Source organism: Tripterygium wilfordii, chromosome 8 (assembly GCF_013401445.1).
Source record: "Tripterygium wilfordii isolate XIE 37 chromosome 8, ASM1340144v1, whole genome shotgun sequence".
Taxonomy (NCBI): domain Eukaryota; kingdom Viridiplantae; phylum Streptophyta; class Magnoliopsida; order Celastrales; family Celastraceae; genus Tripterygium; species Tripterygium wilfordii.
In genome coordinates, this window is record NC_052239.1 from 5,318,428 (window position 1) to 5,342,604 (window position 24,177).

At 38.6% G+C, this 24,177-nt stretch overlaps 2 non-coding genes across 2 annotated transcripts; one reads left to right on the plus strand and one right to left on the minus strand.

Annotated features, from left to right (window-relative positions):
* Positions 1-1,477: 1,477 nt before the first annotated feature.
* On the plus strand, positions 1,478-1,584 carry LOC120004704. Its single transcript, XR_005469620.1, has one exon. It is a non-coding gene; the product is annotated as a small nucleolar RNA R71 (small nucleolar RNA).
* Positions 1,585-15,179: 13,595 nt separating this feature from the next.
* LOC120004719 lies at positions 15,180-15,288 on the minus strand. The gene has a single exon (XR_005469627.1). It is a non-coding gene; the product is annotated as a small nucleolar RNA R71 (small nucleolar RNA).
* Between the last annotated feature and the right edge of the window lie 8,889 nt (positions 15,289-24,177).

Sequence of the window (24,177 nt, forward strand, 5' to 3'; positions counted from 1 at the left end):
TATTTGTGGGCTTAAGAATCCAAGAAAGAGAACATTTATGGGCTTATAGGTACAACAAATGTGTTTTTTTTGCATTTTTGTGTTTTTTCTCATTTTTGTATTTTTTTGTATTTTAGCCGGACGAAAATCGGGTACTACAGGCTTGAAGGTCACTGTTTCTTCATTATTTGCCATTGTCAACGTGCCTTTGTACACATCAATTGTCATCCTTGCAGTCTTCATGAATGGTCGTCCCAAAATCTGTGGAAAACTCTTCTCCACGACCTTGGCAATCCTGCATATCAAGTACTAGAAAGTCAGCTGGAAAAATTCCATGTACCTCAACGGAAACGTCTTCTAGTACTCCCTTAGGATATCGAATAGATCGATCAGCCAATTGTATGCCCACAGAGGTCTTTTTGAGCGCTCCTACATTCAAAGATTCAAAGACAGAGAGAGACATTAGATTAACTGATGCACCCAAATCTAATAAAGCATGTTCAAAATTTTGATTAGCTATGCAACAAGGTATAGTGAAACTTCCTGGATCCTTAAGCTTTGGCGGCAACTTCTTTTGTGATATGACACTACACTCTTCAGTTAGTTGAACCACCTCGTTCTCATCTACTTTCTTCTCTTCTTGCACAACAGAAGGTTCCACGTTCGTCTTTGGGGTTGTCTTTTGCACTGATGGTGTTTCTTCTCTATTTCTCCTAAGACACCCTGGAAACGGGATTGGAGGAACATAAGGTCTCACAGGTGGAGCAGGCTTATCGGGGTCAGGCAACCCATACATGATCGCACGACGCGACTGTTGAAGCGGCTGCTCTTGTTCTTGAACTTTCTGCTCTTCCAACTTTCTAGCAACTCGGCTTTGTTGCTCATCACATAGTGTGGTAGCCATGGCATGCTCCCTATGGTTTGGATTGATCTCGGTTTGGCTTGGAAACTTTCCAGCCTCCCTTTGACTCAATGCTTCAGCGATTTGACCCACTTGTGCGTCCAGTTTCTGATGGTTAATTGCCAAGTGCCGCACCATGTCCTCCAATGTGGTGGTTGGTGGATTGGCTTGGTTTTGGGTGTTCTTCCAAGAAAAGTTTGGATGTGCCCGAAAACCTGGATTATAGGAGTTAGAGTAGGGATCAAACCTTGGATTCCGGTTATAAGAGTTCATCATATTTGCTTGCTCTTGCACCAACTATGGGAAATCCACTCCTTGAGTCGTATGCCCATTCATTGCTAGAAGCATGTCCAACTTGGTAGAGATGGCATCAACCTGTGATTTTGGTGCAAAAGAATCAAAATTGGAAATTTCATACACACCTGCTCTCTTACCTCTTACTTCCGAATGTTGTGTCTCAATAGCAAGTCTGTCAAATAAAGTTTGACATTCGGTTGGAGTCATATTCCTAATCGATCCCCCTGCATAATTATTGACTGCAGCTTTGCTAGAAACTGTCAGTGCCTTGTAGAAAATACGCATCAACACTATAAAGGCAAAGCATGAGGGGGACACTGAGTTAACAAGTTATTAAACCTCTCCCACGCCTCAGAAAACGACTCATCAAGTTGTTGTTCGAATTGCATGATTTTGTCCCTGAGAGCATCAGTTTTCTGAGTTGAGAAAAATTTTTCTAAAAATTTATTTTGTACCTCAGTCCATGTCGTCAGTGAACCCGGCCTCAAACCATTAAGCCATGTCCGTGCTTTGTCCTTCATAGTGTAAGGGAAGATCTTCAACCTCAAGTGCTCCTCAGTAACTCCTGTAGACAAAGACATGCTAGAAACCATATTAAAAATTTCACGAATGTGACTAAGTGGGTCTTCCAAACTTAGACCATGAAAAGAAGGCATCATGTTAAAGTGTATGTTCTTAAGCTCGTAGTTCCTAGCTGCCGTCGGAAGTACGATGCAAGATGGAGATTCCGGAATAGTGGGGATGTCAAGATCACCTATCGTTTCAGCTGGAACTATTGCCGCCATCTTCTTCTCTTCGGTTGAGGATTCTTCGTTACTTTCACTACCTTGATTCTTGTTCCTCAACAAACTTTCAATGTTGTCTATGTAAGGTTGTAGCTCTCCTTTCAAAGAGCGTCTACCTTGCATAAACCTGAAAAAATTAAAATAAAAAAATTAAGTACACAATTAAACTAAACTAATCCCCGGCAACGGCGCCAAAAACTTGATGTAATAATTCTCGCAAGTGCACAAGAGTCTACGAATAGCACAGTGTATGCAAGTAACGAGGTCGATCCCACGGAGACTAGTTAATCTAATTAATGTACCTAACGTGATGAATGATTGAGATTTAGGGAAAAAGGAAGAATGATTGATATAATAAAATAAAATAAAAACAAAGAAATAAAATTCAAATTTTGTGATACCAATATGAGAGGAACACTAGGGCAATGATTTCACCTAGTAATCCTATCACAAGCATTCAATTAACAAACACACAATTATGGTTCCGATTCAAGGGTTGATTCTTTCTTAAATATGTTGGTTCGTTCGTTCGCGGTGCCAACAAATATTATTAACAATGGATTAATCCTGTTCGGTTCGCAGTTTTTAACCCAAGGCTAACAACTCATTACGATCTAAAGAACTATAACAACCAATCAATCCCCTAAACCTTGTTCATGGCAGTCGACAATTGATTTCCTTAATTTCAGTTCCACTAAGACACGTGAATTCGGTTCGTTCCTTAGTCCTAGCTAGATGAATCTAATTGAGCATTCAATTGGTGGCCAATCAATCAAATAAACAATAGATTATAATCATAGAAATTAAAGACAAGAATCATGAACCAAAATTATGCATTCAATTAATTGAAGTACTTGCAATAATCATACTAGGCTACATCAAGCCCTAGCAAAGAGGTTTAGCTACTCATGTTATAAGAACACAAGGAAACTAAATATGAGAACGTCATGAATCAAGAACAAGAACAAAGAGAAAACTAGAGACAAGAACAAGAACAAAAGCTAGAGAATGTGTCTCTCCAATTCGTGTTATTGCACTGCCGTGCCTCCCCTTTTATAGTGACAAAAGCTTCCTTCAATTGATCACCTTGTCAAACTCGGTTTCCTTCACTTAGTTTGATTCGATTTCTTTTACTTGCCGTGCAAATCTCATTATTGCTTTTGCTCTTTTAATGACCAACGGCGTCATGCCTATATTTCCTTCAATTGAATCTTTGCTTTCAAAGTCAACTAAGCTCCCCTTGATATGTGTACTTCACTGACCCATGCATATCTTCATTTGGTGATCTTCATTGATTTATTTCCCTGTATTTGTTTGACCACTTGCGGCATCTTTTTTTGTTTCCTTCTAATACTGCCTTCTCTCATGGTCAAGCTTCCCTAACACCATCCGACCATTCTCCGGCCTTTTATGGGCTTTCTTGAACTCATGGCCTGGTGGCTTTTTAAGTGTCCATGTCTTGATACAAAATAAGACCTTTATCACCCATTTATTTATAATGTCCTGAAAATCAAAATAAAGGAAATATTTGTAATATCCATGACTAATTCAATTAAATAGAGACAAAAATAAATGTAAAGTGAGGTATAAAAATATATAAAATATCATACGATCAAGTACAGAGATGACGGCCAGTTTTCAAGACGTGTGTAGTTTCCCATGGATACAATTGTGGTTTATGGGTCGCATAGGGTTTGATTATTAAAGACTTCCGTTTTGTTAAATTTTAAAGACTTATTAATTATGTCTTATTGAATTTCTAAATACATTTTATTCATTCTTGGGATTATATTAAATGATTTTTGGAGGATTTGCATAGATAGTTTATGTTTTGGATAAATTGGTAATTCCGCAGATCCCCCTCTGGGACGGGCTGTTACAAAAGTAGACTCTCTCTCACAAGGAACTGAGTAGGAAGAGGGAGAGAAAACAAGATAACTTTTGTGTTTCCGAAAGTGTGTCTATAACTCGCTATAACCCCTCTATTTATCGTGGGGAGAGTGAGACCCTGCTAGAACTCCATAGGATAGTTTTAACTAAATTAGGGCATAGTCTCCTTTCTCTATTAGAATTAGACTCGTACCTTTGAGTCCTATCAACCTTTTGTCATTATCCTTTAATTATATATGATTATATCTCTTATCCCTAATATGTATTGGACCAATATTAATTGTTTAGCTCAAACCCATGTTGGGCAAACAAGACCCAATATTCTAACATGACAGTCATCATATGCATATTAAGGTTACAAGATTCCTTAAATTCCTTGCTAAATGTATCAATATATGAAAAACACAATGTAAGAGTGCATCACAGAATCAGTATATCTATTGGATCAAAACTTTCAACTAATTGAAGTTTCTGTTTGAAATTCATGTCTTTGACCATGAATTTAATTGAGATCCAATTAATGGATAAGTTGGAACTAAACATGAATATATAGAGTTTCATGTGGAGAATAATTATGTGTTTTCACTTGTTCAAAGCCATGAATAAAGTGAATGAAATTTTGCTTCAAAGTAAGCCATTTGGGCAAGACCAAGCTTGAGGAAAAATAAAAGTCTCACATTCGAGCTAGAATTAAGTAAACCAACTCTTATATATATGAGTGAGGGTTGAACTAATGGTTTAGGCCCAAGGGCACCCAAACTTTTGTGTGGTGGGTCGGCTCGCGTTTGTGTGTGTGGTGGGCCAGCTCAGTCTAGTCCAAGTTGTCGGGCCAGTGGGCTGCAAATACCACTGATGATGGTTGGTTAATGTCACGACCCATGTAGGGCACGTGACTGGAGCATGACCCCAAGGGACCCAGAGGCCCACTAGGACCACGCAAGCCTCATAATGAACAAATAAGATATGCAAACTGGATAGAAACACTCACAACATAGCGAAATCTGAATAAGTTCAGGGCCTACTAACCATACCTACTAGAAAATATCCTATCTGTAGTTAACAAAGTTTCTAAGATCATATGTTAATATATAATAGCAATGTACTATATATCATAGAAACTACCCAAACAACAAGTGTCGGGCTCATCAGAGTCGAACAAAACTCTAAGAAGCTAAAGACAATTTGGGATTTGCCAATTCTACTCTATCTGAAACAAAGATGTCAAAAAAGGAAGCGTGAGTCACAAGACTTAGTGAATGAATAATGACTTAAACAATGCAAAGGGGACAAGTAATACAACGAGATCAAAGGTACAATAATCTAGGCAGAAATCATATCAATCATAATCGAATGGGAGGACCATCATATAGAATCAGAATGGACATCATATCATATAGAGTCGGACACTCTCACAGTCCCATCAGAATAGATTCGGGTTTTACGTAATCGTATTTCTTTAAATTTTACCTTACGATCCGCTAGAAATCCGACTCTATTGAGTCAGACTTTCTGCGATGATGGAAGTTTTGCTTCACTTTTGCTTTACCCTATCCTCTTCTTTGAAATTGTTTTGATAAGATTTTATTTGGCTAGACCTTCAAATGACTCATATAATGATAAACTGAGTTGCAGATTGTAATCTTATTTTGTTTCTACACTTCGACCTTTTTCTATGATATTTGAGGAAAAATCTGTAGCTCTTGTGCTAGTTGGAGAACACGTTATTATCTGAGATCTCATGATTTTTCTGATTCTCTTTGGATTAAGTTTATGCTATTTTTGACTGGAATGTGGGGTAATTGTCGTATCACTATTCATAATCTTCCTTATCAAACTCTGAACGTTAATACTCTATTAAAGCTCTATAATCTATTAGTTTAAATTGGAATCCATATTTTCCATTTTGATTTCAGTTCTTGATTGTGCCTCTAGGCATTTCATTCAAAGCATAATTTTTTTCCCAATGGGGGATATTTTGGGTTCTTCACCATTTTGACTAGTCTAATTAGGTTAGTGTATAGATTCTCTTCAAATCTAAATGATTTCCTTGGTGTTAAAATATGACACACTACATACATCATGAGCGCACAAAGCACACCGAACTAGACTTGCACTATACCAGAGAGAAAGTCAGTGGCAGACCCAGGAATTAGAAGCATTGGGGGGTAGAAAAGTGATACGGGGATTTGGGAGCGGTGCCTCTGAAAATTTTGTTGGGGTTTGTTTGTGTAATAAATTTAGATTCAGCAAAAGCCACATTCACAAACGTAATTAAACAAAATTTAGTGATTGCATCAAACAACTAGTATGTACTTCAATTGCAGCTACACTACACGAGTTCCACATGGCCACACACCACTACACTACACGAGTCCCACACACACCACTCAACACAAGACAATAAAATAATATAAGCATATAACACAGGTATAAGAAAATGAAATCATACCTTCTTCATTCTTCACTGATACAACTACGAACTCCAAATGACACGAAGGCCACCATTTACATTAGTGCTGATCACTGCACTAGTCAGTGGACGAGAGATGGGGAGAGAGTGAGATATTGAGGGGCTGGGTCAAATTTGGGTTAGGGCACACACATAAGAGCTAAAAAACACATAGATGAGTTAGGGCTTAGGAGGATTGAGTTTAGTGAGTTGGGTGGGCTTTAATAGACTGGTTTTTTTTTTTTTTTTTTTGTTCTCTTTTTTGATTGGGGCCTATGCTCAAATTGTCATTAACCTACACTATAGTTAGTGGGATTTTTTTGGCTCACTGGGGGCCGTGCCCCTAGTGGCCCAGGTGTAGGTCCGCCTCTGGAGAAAGTGGAGGAAGGCATTATCAAATTAAACCATCTTCATACCTCTGAGGTACCTGGTGATTTCCTTATGTCACGGCCCAACCCTCTTGCCAACCAAAGCCCAACCGACGCCCTTGCGGGCCGGCTGTAACCAAGGCCCATGGGCTGAATCCCATGAAAACCTTGGCTGGTAGGTTGAGAAGGGACCGCGCTTATAAACGAGCACCTCTTCTCCCACTTAACCGATGTGGGACTCATGACAAACCCCACCCCTTCAAGACCAACGCCCACGTTGGTCGAGCACCATGGCGGCCTGCACTCTGTGGGGGGCTTTCACTGGGCTAGGGCCTCACCCGTACCAGATCCACAGGTAGCCCTTTCCATGGCCTTTCCAGGGTCCATGGGCCCGGCTCAAAGGGCCGGTTAAGTGTAGCCTCTGATACCAATTGGTATCAAACCTGCCTCTGATACCAATTGTCACGGCCCAACCCTCTTGCCAACCAAAGCCCAACCGACGCCCTTGCGGGCCGGCTGTAACCAAGGCCCATGGGCTGAATCCCATGAAAACCTTGGCTGGTAGGTTGAGAAGGGACCGCGCTTAAAAACGAGCACCTCTTCTCCCACTTAACCGATGTGGGACTCATGACACCTTACGAAGCCTCTATTGGTCAATTGCATTCAACACTTAATCCGCAAACTCAGCATGGTTTCTCAACCCTACTTAGTTTTAGGGGGGGCGGTTTATGAAATCTCCTCTTGCAATGGTTGTCCCTTCCTTGCGGTGATTCATTCGTGTGGCTAGGTTTACAGTTTTTGGTGCAAAGGCAAAGGAGTTGTACCAGTGTTTGGTCTTTGGCTGGTTTAATTGAAACGTTGCGTTTCATAGGAGTTCTATACACACTGTTTCACTTACTTTATTCTTTTTGTAATAAGCTTTCGTTTTTCCTTTTATTTAATTGGTCACATCAATTGTATGACCATTACATTTGAATTGCTCTGTACAAAAGCAACCATTGTTGCTGTTTACACTCACTAAAGTAAATTGCAATTGCTTTGCTTCAGATCCTTTTTCTTCCTCTACTTCTTCTTCTTCTTCCTTCTCCATCTTTTGTGTATGAATACTGCATCTTCAATCAATCTTCCGCTGTAAACAAAAACAAAAATTTCAAGATTATTTTATGGGATCAGAGGCATAGATCCACAAGGTATTGATCTCAATATACACGATGCACATGTTTTAGTTACTGAAGCTGTCTCAGAGGCTACAAACTGTTGATGCAAGAATTCAACAACCAAAAATGATAAGCGTTTGACTTGAGGGAGTTAGGGACAGAACAAAAGGATTTGCGTGGTTTGGCTTTGAGCCTAGGTCCACGGTGCTAAAGTGTGAGTCATCTTATTATTTGGTGATTATTACAAAGAGTATAAACTAAAGATAAGATCTATTAGCCAGAATATAGACTCAAGATCTCCTATTAAATCAAATCCCCTTTTCCATTGCTGATTGTTTTTCTTTTATACTTGTCTTATGCAATTATGCAGCAGTTGAGGATGTTTGTATCAGTTGAGGAAGTTGGTTGTCTCTTTTGGATATAACCGTTAGTTTATAACTGTATGGTCTTCGGCTTCGTCCATCAGCTGTCTCTCTTTAGCCTTTACGCATCATCTGTTTTTGTCTACTGGATATTCGACTTAATGTGAAGTATTGAGCTTAATGACCATGTCCTTTTAGACTTATGTTTTGGTCTGCTGTGTTGTATTGTATTGGGCTTATGGACCTTGCCTCTTTTGGGCTTATGTTTTGGTCTTGCCCTTTTTGTATTTGAGTGGGTCTGGTTAATTTTGACCCCTACAAATATGAGTATGTATCTCAGGATGTGGTAGATGAGGATAATATAGTTCCAAATACTCTGGATGAGTATTCGATTGGGGATGAACGCTCCGATAGGGAGGATAGTCCTAGGGAAGAAGCTTCGTTGTTGGTTGGACCTTTGAAGAATACACGTTCGAAGAGAAAAAAGATTGTTGAAACAACGGTAGAGGAAAGGGATAAGGGTGAAGATCTCATTTCCAAGGTTACCATGGATGAATTAGATAGACTTAGGAAAAAGTTTAATATCCTGATCGAAATAGAAATACGAGTTCCAAACTCTGATGAGTTGGCTTCTAGCTAAGTTCAGGGTTGGACTTTCGTCTATGTTCTATCGCTTAGATATGGTTTTAGGTTTCCTATTCCTCCTTTGGCTGAATATGTTTTAAAATTTTTTAAGGCTGCCCCGTGTCAGCTAATGCCAAACACTTGGGGTATCTTGCTTGCCCTAGATGCTTTGAGTATGAAATTTCAAATTCCCTTTGGGTTAAATGAATTTCTGGTTGCATATTTATCGCAAGAGAATAAGAAAGACCCTGAGAGGTATATGCTAACGAAGAGGGGTGAATTTCCTTTGATTATTGGGCTACTAACCAGTGATCATAATTGGCAGAAAAGATATTTTATGGTGAAGAATGAAGCAGTTCTAGGGGAGAATGATTCTATCCCAAGTTCTTGGCAACTTATAGGTAAAACGATCGGCTTTTATCTTCCTCTTAATTCTTTGGTTGGGTATGTAATACCCCGAACTTCTTGTTATTTTAGAAATTATGTAGGACCAACATGTGTTGAGTATATATATATATATATATATATATATATATCCATTTGAGCTGGGTAGACATGTTTGAAGTCTAATATAAGGGTAAAAGTCATTAGAAATTAATACCGAGGGAATCGGGGGTGTACGGAAGGTTTTCAAAACTGAGTATATGTGAAAAAGTGGTGTAGGTGCCCAGTTCTGATTGATCGGAACTAGGCTCCGATCAATTGGAAATTGGCACTGCAAAATATGGACGGTGGCCAATTCTGATCGATCGGGAGCGGTTCCGATCGATCGGACATGCCCAGTATGCGTGGGTTCAGTTTTTAAAACACACATTTCACGATTTCTCTCAAAAATAACCCGACCTAAATGAACCCTAGCCCCATTTTCTCTCAAAATCTCACATTTCCATCACCCAAGATCATCAACCAAGGTAAGGTTCTTCACTTTCAAGTTGTTTCATGACTTCTCTCTCTAGTTTACATATTCTTAAATTCCTCTCTTTGTCCTAATCTTTCAAGGTTCGAATCCAAACTCAAATCCACGAATTCCTACATCATTTGAGGCCTAAAGGAAGCTTGAATCCCTTCCTTTTACTTGTTTCTACAACCTTGGTAAGTTTCCTAAATCTAAAAGATAGTATTTAGAGATTGGCGCATTTTGGATTCTAGGGTTTTATGGGTTTTGTTGATTTGGGGGATAATCTTCAAATTAGATGAAATTAGTGATTTAATAGGTTGATTTAGACTTGTTCATGGTTGTGTTTCTAGATTCTATTGTTGATTGGAGTAGCACGCTTGAATAGGTGAAGTTCAAGAACTTGGAAAGTCTTGGGTAAGAAAAGGTAATGGTTTCTTGAGTTATTGGGTTAATTTGTGTTAGTTATATGAAATTGAAGTTATTGTATATTGATTGGAGGATGGGCTTACCGAATAATAGGTTGATTTGAGGCTGGAGAATTCAAGGTTGAGTATTGGTTTACATAACTAAATTTTGGAGTGCGAGGTAGGGAAATTTCACGCCTTTGCTATTCTCTTTGAATATGTCATACTTTTAAGAACGCTTATTTTTTTCCATTGCTCATTGTGATTCCGTTTTGCTTTAATTGTCCCTAAGGGAGAACAACTCCATTGTGATTACTTTGTTGTATAACTGGAGTATATTGCCTACCCTACATGTTCAGTCTTTATTGAGCTTGAATTATTCTTGACATGCATCATGTAGTAGTATATATACAGGTTGTATGTATACTTCATTGCATAACCATGTTTGACATGCGTTGTAGTTGCACGATAGATGTCGGGTATGGACCTGTACATCTCCTAGGTTTGATTGATGTGAAATGTGAAATGTCGGTGGACTGTTTAGGATTCCTATGAGTATGGGAGCGTCGGTGGGCCGAGTCAGGATTTCACATGTACTTATGGCACCATGCAGTGATGCCGTTGGGTTGTTCAGGGTCCCGATGAGTATTGGGATACCAGTGGGCCAAGTTAGGATCCCATATGGTGTTGTTATCTACTTGTGTTTTGGGTGTACATGATGTTAGTTATCATATTGTTGCATTTGTGCTTTTTCTATAATATTTCAGCCTTATTATTGATTATTCATTCGTTATTATTCCCTACTAGATCTTTCGCTCACCCTTTCTTTTCCTTATTCCCTCCTCGTAGGTGAGTCTAGTTCCGGTACCAGGGTTACGGATCAGGAGGAGCGTGCGTGATATGGATAGGCCCCTAGAGAGTAAAAGGACTAGATGGATCTAGAATTTGTTTATGTTATTAGTATTTCATCGTACTTGTTTTCTTGGTTGAGACATGTTGTGTGATACCTCAATTCGATGGTTGGATGGACAGTTGGGAGGGTGCTCCGTGTGATCGGGACTCCCGGACCTGGTTTGTGGACTTCGTGTCCTGACAATTGATTATGCATGCAGGATTACTCTTTGTGTTGGTTGTTTGATTATATATGTTATTGTGTGTGGAGAATTTATATGTGATTGTTAGGTGGTCAGAGGCCCTGCTTAGATTTGAGAATTTATTGATGATATGATTTGTTAGGTGGCCTGAGGCCGTTTGTTGTCTTTTGTAGTGCATCGAGCTTTATAGTTGACTTTGGTGAAAATCATTGATATTTGGGCATTTTTGGATCGAGACACCGAAGAGTTTGCAAAGGACGAAAGATCGTGGGAGAAAAATCGAAGATTGGATTGAAGCTCACCTTCAACAGTTTTTCTTTCTTTCTCCTTTGGTTTATTTTTCCTTGCTAGATTCTTATGGAATCTTTGAACATGATGGATTGTATCAAGTTTAGCACGAACTAAACTTTTTTGCTAAGGCTACGATGTAGCCTAACCATGATGATTCGGATTATTGATTTATGTTATTGACTTAATTATCAATCTTGTTTAGTATATATCATTGTGCTTAATGATTTTGAATGCTTGATCACCATTCGATTGATTTATTGTGCATGTTGAATCGAGAGAGGATGCATGTTACATGCTATTGTGGTATATGCCATGAATTGAACGAAGACAGAGATGTGCCAAAGTGATTTGTGCGGTTTTTCTACGAAATACCATAGAACTTAATTTGCTCGCATGCTTTTAAATTCACATAGAGATATCATGGGTCATCGTGTGTGGGTAATTTCAAATCTACTCGAGAGAGTGTTGGATAGGTTAGGGTATTTCACCATCAATACAAATTGATAATGATCTGATAGCGTGATCTTGATATTCGACTTCTTTAGTACTCAATAGGTGAATACTCCTCGTGGGATCGACATCTTATTTTTCACTATACTACTTGAGTGATTCGTATACTTGCAAATTTGCCCGACATGTTTTTGGCACCGTTGTCGGAGATTGTTTAGTTCTATTGATATTTATGCCAACTAGTTCTAAATTAATTTGGATTCCTTTATTTTTAGTTTTACTCTCTTTCTCAATGTTGAGATTTACGGTTCATTCTTCTATTTCTTCAGGTGTTTCTCGCACGTTGCATGAGACACTCAAAAAATGTGGGATTGCTTTTTGATTCGGAAATTGAACGGACTTGTCGACATTTGAACAAAGAGAGAAAAAAAGAACTTTTGAAAGAAAGAAAAACCATGGTTGATCTAAATAAGGGGATGAATAACCAAGCAATCACTGAAGGTCAAATTGGTGATGGTGCTGAGAATAGAGCCCAAGCTGGGGGTGTTGCACAAGAAAGGGCCATTATAGATTATGATGTACTTTCTATCATAGGAGCAAATTCAAGCATCAGGCGGCCGAATATTCAATCAAACAACTTCGAAATCAAGCCGGCCATTATACAAATGATGCAAACGTCGGTGTCATTCGACGGACTACCTAGTGATGATCCGAATGCTCATATTGCTAACTTTCTTGAGATATACGATGCTTTCAAGCACAATGGAGTTTCAGATGATGCGATAAGATTAAGGTTGTTTCCATTCTCACTCAAAGATAAGGTAAAAGCGTGGCTGAATTCTCTTCCAGCAGGATCTATCACAACATGGGATGAGCTTGCCCAAAAATTCTTGGCAAGATTTTTCCCACCAGTAAAGACTATTAGGATGCGAATCGATATCACAAATTTTGTGCAGTTTGAGATGGAGTCTTTGTATGAATCTTTGGAGAGGTACAAGGATCTACTACGGAAGTGTCCACATCATGGTCTCCTCCATTGGTTAGTGGTGCAAACATTCTACCAAGGCTTGGCACCAAATATTCTAATAAGCTCATACATTCTTACATTTTAATACTTCCTAAACATGTTTTTGCTGGGGAATTGGCTGTAAAAAGGGACTTAATACTTTGTTTTTCTCATTTTCAGCTTTTTGGAGCAACTGGATGGTTTTTGGTGGAAAACAGTCAATTTTGAGTATTTTGAAGAACCATCAATTGGAAAACAAAGTGAAGACCTTGACATTTGTTGAAGAATATTTTCAGAAATTTTCGTCGAGCCAATTAACCCAGATTTTAAAAAAAGTTGAGCAGAAGTGAGAAATCGTCAAGACTGCGCTGCCTGTGAAGAAGTGGGTCTAGAAGGTTATTCAGATTTTTGTTAGAGGCACGGGAGATAGCTTTGGAAAGCTAGGATGTCAAGCTTCGAATTGCATATTTTGAGGGATTTTTCCAATTAATGAAACATGGTCAGAATTAGTAATAAAGACAGCTGTTTAGCAGTCCATTTTAACGTAGGATTCAGACCTTTCCTCAATTGTTTGTTATTAAGGAAACTAAGGTTGATTGAAGAGTTTCCTTAGCGATGTCAGTAATGTGGGCAGGAAATTAAGGGTTTGGAGAAGGATATTTAAGGAGGCCTTCATAGAGACAGCAGACACACAACGATTGGGAGGAATTCTTCGAAGACAACCGTTAGTTCTACCTTGGTGAAATCTTAGACTCTCCATGTTTTTCCTGGAGCTTTCATCTATGGTGTTGTGTAACTAAATACTTTTGCTAGGACATGATGAAGTTTTAATATGATACTCTAGTTGTTATTGCCTTTATTCTTAATTACTCTTTTGATGTTGGATTTTTAATCACCATGTTATATTGTTTGAATGCTTAGATGACTGATCACCAACTGGGTTTTCAAATAAGTAATCTGTTGCAAGTTCACGTAGATACCGTACGGGATTTGAGACCAGCTTCTAGTGATTAGAAATTGGAGACACTTAGGGTAGATACCATACTCCTAGGGTTTACATGGCATATTAAGGGATTCTTGCAATAAGGACATCTTGCATATTCATATTTGAGTTAGATACCATAACCAAATTACATGTTAAGATATAAACTAATTAGCCTAGATACCATAGGTAATTCATGTCTTAGTGAATTCGCCAACAACATCAATTGAGTGGATTGAGAGTAAGGTGAGAAACAACTAGAGAGGATTATTAAGATGGATTCATCGTCCTAGTGCTTTTATCAAATTGTTTACAACCTAGCTTGACAAGTTGCGATTTTCTTATTTTCTTGCTTAAATTCATTGCTTTCTTGAAATCATAAACAATCATCATTCTGAATTAGTTCGATTTCTTTTAATAAGTACAGTGATTAATTGCGTTGAATAGTCAATCCTTGTGGTACGATCTCGTACTTGCGTAATCTATTCTACTACGGACTTGTGCGCATGCGAATGATTTAATTTGGGATTTTTGCTTGCTATTTTAAGCAATCAAAAATTGCTACCAAGTTTTTCGCGCCGTTGCCGGGGATTGTTTTATTCAATTCGATTAATTATTTGTGCTTTATTTAGTTTTAATTTTGTTAAATTTTTCTTTGTAGGTTATAGAATCAATGCGTTTTAGCTCGAGTCAAAATTCTGTAGCTCGTGCTAATACGACCAACAAACAGGTTTTCTTTTGTGGATGACTGGTATTCGATCAAGGGGAAACGAGGGTATTGAATTTGAACCTAAGATTGAGTATCATAAGGAAGCAAAGAGAAGAACGAGATGAGTTTAATAGAGAGGACATTAAGGAAGACATTGTTGACCAAGGACAACCCGAAAGAAGACTTCTTGGTGACTACACAGCCCGATAGTATACAATGCTCCATCATGTATTGTTCTAGCTCCAGCAACTGGACAATTTGAGTTAAAAATACAACATATCCAGATGTTAAATATGTTCAAGGGAGATGGCAATAATGATCCATATCTTCATGTGAAGGAATTCTTTGATTTATGTTCTACTTTTCACAACACAAGGATTTCAGATGAACAAGTGAGACTCTGTCTCTTCCCATTTTCGTTGAAAGACAAAGCAAAAGCATGGCTTAATTCCCTTCCTCCTTGATCAATCAATACATGGGACGAGTTAAAAAGTTTCTTCTTAAGTTTTTCCGGCTCAGAAAATCAATGCTTTGAACTTTGAAGAGGGAGATTCATAACTTTGCTCAAAACGAAGGGGAATCATTCTATGAATGTTGGGATCGGTACAATGACTTGTTTATTTGCTGCCCTCATCATGGTTTTAATGAATATGAAAAGGTCCAATTTTTCTACGAAGGATTAACACCTCAAACTCGCCAAACCGTAGATGCTACGGTGGGAGGTAGTTTGTCGATGAAGACTTCAGCTGAAGCCACTGAAAGATTTGAGACCATGTACTTGAATTCACAACAATGGAACATAAATTCACGAGAGAAAGTAGCAGCCCCTAAACAGCGAGGTGTTTATGAGATTAATTCTAACTCAGTTCTTGAAGCAGAAGTGGCAAAATTGAGACATGAGCTGAAGCTACTAGCTGGAAAGAAGGAGGTATGTGCTATGTATTCTAGCACTATGCATACTATTGAAGTGTGTCCACATAATCCTTCAGGACAAGAAGAAGTCGCATTTGGAATATATTCACAGAATAGAGCAAGGTACAATCCCTACTCTAACACCTACAATCCGGGTTGGAGAGATCATCCGAATTTCTCATGGAAAAATTTGCAAGGACAATTCTTCAAAATTCCACAACCTCAACAAACACCTGAGCCCAAACAGTCGCCCATTGAAGACGTACTCGCCCAATTCATGCAAGTTACACATGCTTCAATTCAAAAACTTGAAATGCAGGACAATTAGCTAATGTGGTGAGTGAAAAGAAGTAGGGTGAATTCCCTAGTCAATCTGAAGCAAATCCAAGAGGGAGAGAACAAGCAAAGGCAATTAAAACCTTACGTAGTGGAAAGCCATATGATCGAAGAGATGAGGATCCTGGTGATAATATGGAGGTTACAACAACTGAGGATACAGCAGCAAAATCACCATCTGTCGAAGAAAGAGAGAGGCAACTTGAATAACCAAAGTTGGCTAAAAGAACTTCCCCTATTACAGCACTGGATGCACCATTAAAGGAGAGAGTTTTCGTACCTCCTTTGCCTTTCCCTCAACAGTTTCAGAAGCAAAAGAAGGATAGACACATGCTAGATATCATGGAGTTGTTCAAGAAAGTTCATATAAACATTCCATTGTTAGATGCAATCAAACAAGTACCATCTTATGCCAAATTCCTCAAAGACATTTGCACTAACAAAAGCAAGTTTATGGAACATGAGAAAGTGATGCTATCCGAAGAGTGTAGTGCTTTCTTCTCAACAAATTGCCTCCAAAGTTAAAAGATTCAATGAGTTTTACAATCCCTTGTGTTATTGTCAATTTATGATTTGAAAAAGTTTTGACTGATTTAGGTGCTAGTATTAACTTAATGCCATTATCTGTTTTTCAGCAACTTGGTGTCGGAAAGATGCAACCAACATCAATAAGCTTACAACTTGCAGATCGGTCCATCAAATTCCCAATTGGGATTATTGAAGATATTTTAATAAAAGTGGATCGATTCTTCCTGCCAGCAGACTTTATTACCTTGGATATGGAAGAAGATCAACATATTCCCATAATTATGGAAAGACCATTCTTGGCCACTGCTAGAACGATAATTGATGTGAAAAGGGGGCTATTGACAATGAATGTTGAAGGAGAATTTCGAGTATTTGAAGCCATGAAGAGACCAATGGACATAGAGGAATGCAATCGACTGGACATAATCGAGCAGCTTATACATAGCAAATTCATCATTGAAGCTGGTAATGATGAATTAAAAACCAGTATTGAGCATCCTGATTTGACTCGAGCTATAGCTGATGAAGTGTCAGACGTGGTGGCTGTGCTAAATTATGCTCCGCCACTCAAATGGAGATGAACTGCTGAACCTTTAGGACCACCTATCCTATGAGCAGTACCATCTATTCAGCAAGCCCCTAAGCTGGAACTTAAACCACTGCCAACTCATCTGAACTATGCATTCCTTGGAGATGTAGAGATTTTGCCCATAATTATTGCTTCTGATTTGAGTGCTACTAAAGAAGAAAAATTATTGAGGGTCATTAGAGAGCACAAAGAGGCAAGTGGGTGGACTATAGTAGACATACGAGGTACAAGTCCCTCCATTTGCGTGCATAGAATTTATCTGGAGGAAAATGCCAAACCAACAATTGATGCACAACGAAGGTTGAATCCGATCATGAAGGAAGTTGTGCGAGCCAAAGTTTTGAAGCTTCTTGATGTTGGGGTAATTTATCCTATCTCAGCAGTCCATGGGTAAGTCCAACGCAAGTGGTTCCAAAAAAATCTGGGATCACGGTGGTCGAAAACAAAAATAAGGAATTGGTGCCTACCCGAAAAGCAACTGGCTGGAGAGTGTGTATCGATTACAGGAAGTTGAATTCTTTCACTCGAAAAGATCATTTTCCCCTTCCTTTCATTGATGAAATGTTAGAACGATTAGCTAGTCACTCACATTATTGTTTCTTGGATTGTTATTCAGGTTATAATCAAATTGCCATCGCACCGGAAGATCAGGAGAAGACAACATTCACCTGCCCATTTGGCACATTTGCATTCCGGCAGATGCCATTTGGATTGTGTAACGCGCCAGCCACATTCCAACGATGCATGCTCATTATTTTTTTGGACATGGTTGAACGCATAATAGAGGTTTTTATGGATGATTTTTCTGTATTTGGTTCCTCCTTTGATGATTGCTTATGAAATCTAACTTTGGTGTTAGCAAGATGCAAAGATACTAACCTTGTTTTAAATTGGGAAAAGTGTAATTTCATGGTTAGGCATGGTATTGTGTTAGGACACTTGATTTCCAGAAAAGGCATCGAAGTGGACAAGGCAAAAATTGACGTGATCGCTGGTTTACCACTGCCAACATCGGTTAAAGATGTCCATTCTTTCCTTGGCCACCTGGATTTTATCGGCGGTTTATCAAGGACTTCTCCAAACTCAGTATACCATTGTCCAATTTGTTGGCAAAAGATACAAAGTTTGAGTTTGATCAGTCCTATTTGCATGCTTTTCACACTCTTAAACAACTCCTTATTTCAGCCCCTATTATCACAGTTCTAAATTGGAACTTGCCGTTTGAACTAATGTGTGATGCTAGTGATTTTGCAGTAGGTGTTGTGCTAGGCCAAAGGAAAGACAAGCTGCCGCAAGTGATATATTATGCATCCATAACTTTGAATGATGCCCAACAAAAATTATTCCATAACTGAAAAAGAAATGCTTCTTGTGGTCTTTGCATTAGAGAAGTTTCGGTCCTATTTAATTGGGTCTAAGGTTTTCGCGTACACAGATCATGCAGCATTAAGATACCTTATGACCAAGAAAGATGCCAAGCCAAGACTTCTTAGATGGGTGTTGTTGTTGCAATAAATTGATTTAGAGTTGAGCGACAAGAAAGGTGCTGAGAATGTAGTGGTAGATCACTTATCACGCCTCACTCACAATGAAGAAAAGGATACCTTACCTTTGAATGAAAATTTTCCTGATGAGCAATTGTTTGTCCTTAAACATGAAACACCATGGTACGCAGATATCGCCAACTACCTAGCCAGTGGAAGGTTACCACCCAATCTTAAGCACTCAACAAAGAAAAAAAAATTTAGCTGAGGTGAAATTCTACTTTTGGGATGAACCATACTTGTATAAGTATTGTGCCGATCAAATAATTTGAAGGTGTGTACCAGCCATAGAACAAAGTAGCGTGCTGGAGTTTTCTTATCATCATGCATGCGGAGGTCATTTTGGACCAAGGAGGACAGCGGACGAAGTACTACAGAGTGGGCTTTACTGGCCTTCCTTATTTAAGGATGCTCATCGATGGTGTACCACTTGTGATAATTGTCAACGAGCTGGCAATTTATCACGTCACAATGAAATGCCTCAACATGGTATTTTAGTAGTTGAATTGTTTGATGTATGGGGTATGGATTTTATGGGACCTTTCCCTTTATTGTGTGGAAATCAATACATATTAGTTGCCGTTGAATATGTCTCAAAATGGGTAGAAGTAGTGGCCACCCCAACTAATGATCACAAGGTTGTATTAAGGTTTTTACAAGGCACCATTTTTCCAAGATTCGATACTCCTCGAGGAATTATTAGTGATGGTGGACAACACTTTGTCAATAAGGCCTTCAAGTCTCTATTATCCAAATATAACATCTTGCACAAAGTGGCGACGCCATATCATCCCCAAACAAGTGGACAAGTTGAAGTTTCGAATAGGGAAATCAAACGGATTTTGGAAAAAATAGTGAATGGTTCACGCAAGGATTGGTCTATGAAGCTTCATGACGCCTTATGGGCTTATCGGACAGTATACAAAACACCCATTGGGATGTCCCCTTTTCGGTTAGTGTATGGGAAAGCATGTCATTTATTGGTTGAGCTGGAACATAGAGCTTTCTGGGCCATCAAGAAACTCAATTTTGACTACCAAGCTGCTGGAGAGAGGAGGCAACTGTAGCTCAATGAACTGGCGGAAATTCGCAATGATGCGTACGAGAATGCAAATATTTATAAGGAGAGAACTAAGCACTTTCATGATAAGATCATCCTTCGCAAAGAATTTCTACCTGGACAAAAGGTGTTGCTGTTCAATTCACGACTACGTCTTTTTCCAGGTAAACTCAAGTCGCGATGGTATGGCCCTTTTCTTGTTGTGCATGTATTACCCCATGAAGCTGTTGAAATTCAGAATATAAAAGACGGGACAATCTTCAAAGTAAACGGCCATCGTTTGAAGCCGTATCTTGAAATTCCTGGAAATTTTGATGTAGAAAAGTCCTCACTCCACTTGAGTGAGCCAATTGATTCCACTTAGTCTCATGATCAGAGTTCGACTGTGGACTATAAATCCAGCGCTTTTGGGAGGCAACCCAAATTCTTTCTTCTATTTTCAATTTTTTTTAATTTTGATTTTATTATAATTTTTAGAGACTCTGACATGTTAAGTTTGGGGTGTTGTAGGTTCTTCTTTGTTATGGTTCTATGGTGAGTGTAGTAACCGGTTTTCGTCCGGCCAAAAATATTAATAAAAGAAAAAATAAAGATATGAAATCCAAAATAAAAATTAAAGGAGGAAAAATGAAATCCTAACTCGTTTTTACTTAAAAGCCAGTGGATTTATAAACTCAAAATTCATGGCCCAATTCCTACGTTTTGGCCCAATTACTAAAAACAAAGCCCTAGAAAATATCTAAAGAATAAAAAGAATAAATAAATTAAATAGAAAATTAGAAAGTAGAAAAAACCAAAAAGAATAGTCATCTTGATTAAAAGGAAAGAAAAAGTAAGGGCAAAAGGGGAAAATTGAAAGAGCTAGGGTTTTAGTGGGGAGAGGTTGCACAATATAAAGAGCACACCATACGGTTTTGAAAAGGAAAAAGGGAGAGTGAGACTAAGGTAGCCGCACAACACACAAAGGGAAAAAAGAAAAAAAGGGGAAGAGGAAATCGGGAGAGAAGAAAAGAAAGAAGAGAAAACGGAAGGAAAACAGGGAGCAAAAAAAAACCAGAGAGAAAGGAGAGGTTTCTTGGTGGAGAGAAAGAGAAACAAAGAGAAGAAAACCAGAGAAGCCGAGAGAGAGAGAAAAGTGCTGCATAGAAGAACCAGGAGGATTAGAAAGAAGGAGGGCCAAAGTCGCGATACAAAGGAGAATCGTCGGGGATAAAAAGGGTCGCTCAACTTAGTTCTAGTCTCCAAGGGTAACGCTTCTAACCAACATATCTTGAATCTTGTTTTACTTCTCTGTCTTTGTTTCTCTGGTTCTACTCCGGCAGCTCTGTGATTCTATTTCTTTGAAAATCTGGTTCATGATGCTGGGTTGAGTTTCGTTGTTTGTTTTGAGTTGATTTTCTTTGCTGGAAATTGTGTTGATTTTCTTTGTTGCTTGCTGTTGTTATATCCGATGTTGGTTTCCTTAGTATGAGCATGATTTGATTACTATGTTGAATCTGGGATTTTGATGCTTGGTAGATGCCTGGGTTTGATGTCTGGCTGGTGTGAAGGTTTATGCTGTTAATAATGAGGGACTACGCTATTAATGATAAGATAGAAATCCTGTTCAGGTTCATGTTGATTTTTTTGGGTTCAAATCCTTGCTAGTCTCAAGTGCTTCTGTTGTATATATGTATGTGATATACGTATTTGCGGGTATATGAGTGTACATATCTATGTACAGTGTGTATATGTATATATATATAGTATGTATATATGTGTGCAGGGTGTATGTGTATATGCGTTTGTATATGTATGACAGTTTATATATGTGTTTGTATATCTGTTTATGATGCATATGGATATGTGTACTTAATTTGATTTGAATTTGATGTTATATTTGAATACCTCTTTGACCCATTTTGTGTTTACTTGTTGGGCTTGGGTCGAATGAACTACTTGGGGCGAGGGGCAATTTAGAGAACTTGGGCTAAAAGACATACATGGAGGAATTGGATCGGATTTGAGCAACCGGTCCCATGAGCAATGTTTGATTTTTGTACATATTTGTGTTATGGCTAAGCTTATTATTTGTCATGCATAATTGTAAAGCGTAAGCTTTGTAATAGTGTAGTAAAAATAGTGGATGTAAAAATAGAAAATGCATACATGATATTCTAGGATGCTAGAAGCATATAGAAACTAGGGATTGATTTTGTGAATGATGATTGCATTAGAATGCATGCTTAGGACTTTGATTCCTCACACTATGCCATGATGCTTAGACGTATGCTAGGATTGTTTGAATGCCATGAAAATAAATGCAACGCGTTAGTCATTAGAATTAATCCAAGCCGTCTGACTTTAATAAATACACCAAGACTAAATTATGGAACCCTTATGTTTCGTTTAAATACCATGGAGCCTTCAAGATATTGGGGTTCCATTGGCATTCATTCAAAACATTTGGATTTCGTGGACCCGGAATGCAAATATGTTTTTAGGGATTAGGAGAATTTATTTAAGGACTCAAAGGTGGGTTTAAAGATATTTGGCCCATTCAATGAGCCATAAATGGATTCTTTCTTTTCTCATGAAGAACATAATTGTGAGTAAGGCTTGAATTGAACATTTCTTCTTGATTGTGGGCCCTTTTGGTACATCAACCAAGTCCCCAAAAAATCCCTTTTCCAAAAATATCGAAACCCACTCAAAGTGGAATTTTTCATCCAGACTAAGCAAAACAAACATCTTTGGCCAAGCCGGGAATGGCCCCAATGATCCCGTGCACACCTTTTTTCAAATCATCCAAATCCACTCCAAGTGGAATTTTTATTCATCTTTGGCCAAGCCGGGAATGGCCCCAATGATCCTGTGCACCCTTTTTTGAAATCATCCAAATCCACTCCAAGTGGAATTTTTATTAATCTTTGGCCAAGCTAGGAATGACCTTAGTGATCCCATGCACATTTTTCTTTAAACCACTCCAAGTGTATTTTTCATCACATTCGCAATGAGATTTTCAAAAACAAATTAGAGCCAAATAGGAAAACATTTTTGAAGGTAACTGTTTTCGGGAGTTGTGGGGTGCCTAATACCTTTCCCATGCTCAATAGACCCCTTTGCCCATTTTTCTCGTAGACCAGAATGGATGTCCAATTGCATCCTAAAAATCAATTGGTGGTGACTTCATTGTTTTTCATGCCGGTTGCTTCAGCAAGCCTATGGATGTGAAAGGTATTGGGTATTACTTGTGGTGCTGAGTCAACTACAACATTTAGCTCGAGTCACTTCTGTGACATGGTGCAATAGTGACAATTTAGCTCGAGCTAAATAATCACAATAGGGCTTTTGACTTTTGAGAGGGTTCAAATTGTGTCAATTTAAACATTAATACACACACATAACACTCAGTCTCTCACAGTCAGGTCACTCTTCATACCTTAAGAACCTTTACTTTGCCACAAGTTTCTCTCGTTGGTTTTTTATAGAAGGTCATTCTATATTCAGGTATGTGTCCACTCCTCTCTCTCTGAACTATTTGTATTCTCTTTATCACGAACCAGTGTCCTACTTTCCTGCGTCCTTACCGTAAGCACTTGTTGTGCCGTTTTGTTTTGAAGAAATCATGGTTTCGTGTGCTTCAAATTTATGACTAATCGGAGAATAGGTGTCTGCCTGCATAATTGAATATGTACTATTGATGGTGCCCTGCTCCTATTTTGTGCAGCAGACCCTGCACTTTCTTGTATGCCCAAAATGTGTTCGTGGAAATGCCAATATAAAACAAATTTGGGTTGTGGGTCATACATTGTGCTGACTGTGATGTCTGTGTGAAGAAGAACAATTCATGTTGCTTGTAACTTGCCTAAACTGATTATGTAGTTATAGTAATTGACATAATTTTTCAGGTACTATGTCTAAAAGGCGCTGGAATGTCGTTGCACCTTCAGCACCACCACAACAACAGACCTCTCCCACCAGGCAATCTACCAAATCCTCTTTCCACAATGCAGAAATCATCTTTGAGTTGACAATTGACCCAGCTACTCTACAAATCGACGAAGGACGCTGGGCTCTACGTTTTTTTACTTACACATGGGATGAACTTTCTCAGCGAACCAGACCCATATGAACAATGTCCTGTCTATCCTCGTTTAGTACGAACATTTTATCAGACATTCATAAAAATACCACAAGCGGGTAATAAGGATACGGCAACTGATTTATATATGGTGTGCATAGGAGGCAAAAAGGTGAAATTCACTGAAAAAGACATTTGTCTATGCTTAGGGGTACTACCTGAATATTCTCGCAAGATTGGTTTTGATCCTCCACGTGAAGTTTCCACATGAAGAGATGATTCAAGACATGTGTGGGGATCACCGTAGAAGAATGGATTGGGTAGTAGGAGAGCTCACTTGCCTCCAGACATGTGGCTCATGGATACATTACCGCGCCATAATCTTTGTCCTATTGGTCATGGGCAAGAGCGTCATCAACCATATCTATCTATCTTGTACTACATCTACAAAGACATTTGGTTCAATCTTGGTGAAGTTTACCTTGACAGTATTCAGAAA